The sequence below is a fragment of the Aplysia californica genome, unplaced genomic scaffold (assembly GCF_000002075.1).
Source record: "Aplysia californica isolate F4 #8 unplaced genomic scaffold, AplCal3.0 scaffold00040, whole genome shotgun sequence".
NCBI classification, from domain to species: Eukaryota; Metazoa; Mollusca; class Gastropoda; order Aplysiida; family Aplysiidae; genus Aplysia; species Aplysia californica.
Window position 1 is genome coordinate 2130096 of NW_004797310.1, and position 1851 is coordinate 2131946.

Sequence of the window (1851 nt, forward strand, 5' to 3'; positions counted from 1 at the left end):
TTTGGTGAGTGTTTTACGACGCTTGCAACTGCTTAAGGTCATACGAGCGCACGGAACACATTAAAAATTTTCAGTTGGTAGGAAATTTTGAATGTTTTACCCTGGTGGCGACAGTATCCTACTCTTATCTATTTTAGACCACCAAGGGATCTTTAACGTTCGGAACTTGCTCTCGGGACCTCCGAGATTTTTCGTCCTTGTCCGAGAAGGCTAGGCTTTTAAGATCGAGGTGTGGCAGAAAGACAGCAGTAAGAAAGAGCTGAGGAGTAGCAGTAGAAAGGCTGCAGAAAGAGTCAGGATCCCAGAGGAAGGGGCAAAGGAGGTGAAGGGGTGGGGGCAGAAAGTGGAGACGAGAGCAGACGATAGAACATTGTTACAGAGCAGGAATGGAGGTGAAAGAAGAAAGTTTTAGAGAAGAAAATTTTCCGTCAGGTGAACACAGTAACCTCTCAACCACGATAGTCCAAGAAAGTGATTATTCGTGGCCTATACTCTGAGGCACAGTAAGCAAAGCAGGACTCGATGTAAGCGGATGACGGGTGCTCACATATAGTTTGCTCCTTCTTTCCCATCAAACATCTACTATCCTTATCACTCCTCCTTCTTTTTGTGAGTTTGTTACTGCTTTGTAACATCTCTATTTTTCAGCTTATATGACTTAATTGCGTTGCAAATGCCGTAAAATTCTTATTAAAACAAAAAGGCTCTGATGATGACCTACAACGAACATCCGGGTTTTTAAATTCTTAGTGGGGGTCACATTTGTGTCACCGGAGCACCATGCACAAAGATGTTGTGAGCTTGAACTCTTGGGAGCGAGTGGGGTGGAAAGGGGGAAGGGGGGGGGGGTCAAATGTACTGTTACTTTGAATGGAAGAAAAGAAAGAAAGTCAAAATGTTTCTCTTTTGCACTATCTTCTTGGTTGTCTGATTCAACCAAATTAATATTGCTTTTAGTTAGTTTGTTTAGTTATCTCCCTTTGTCTGAGGAGGACACGATTGTTTCGTATTTGTCTGTTTGTCCGAATATCTGTCTGTCTGTTTGTTAATCTTGTCTGTCTATCACTGTATGTTTATACTTCCAAATCCCCTCATTCAGTAATTTTAAAAACTGTTTTGGAGTAATATTTGCATTACAGTATTTCGTAGTTGCGGAATGGCTATCTATCTATCTATCTATCTATCTATCTATCTATCTATCTATATCTATCTATCTATCTATCATCGCGTTTGGGTATCATCTATCTCTCTATCTATCTATCTGTCTGTCTGTCTGTCTGTCTGTCTGTCTGTCTGTCTGTCTGTCTGTCTGTCTGTCTGTTTATTAAAGTATCATCGTGTTTGGGTATCTATCTATCTATCTATCTATCTATCTATCTATCTATCTATCTATCTATCTATCTTCTATCTATCTATCTATCTATCTATCTATCTATCCACCTGCCCAGCTCCACTCACAGTAAATGCCCCACCGACAAGCACCCAGTACACACATCCCACCAACAATCAATAGTACCAACCTCACACGCTGTCTGTCTACCTGTATCTATTCACGACAAACCTCAGAAAGAATTGATCGCGCGCACCACACTGTTTATTTGACTAGATTTTATTACTGAGCAGTGCAAACTGAATCTTTTACTTTTGTTTATTTTTCTAGTTTTAGTAAGAGTTTTACGGTTTTTTGGAGCACAATTAGGTCATAAAAAGTGCTGAGATTTTTGTTTGTTGTCTGTTCAAAGTTCTTTGGCGTTTTTATTATTCACAACATTAGGTTAAAAGTGGTTTATTATATTTCTCATTTCAGTTGGGGTGTTATCTTTCTCTCTCTCTCTCTCTCTCTCTCTCTCT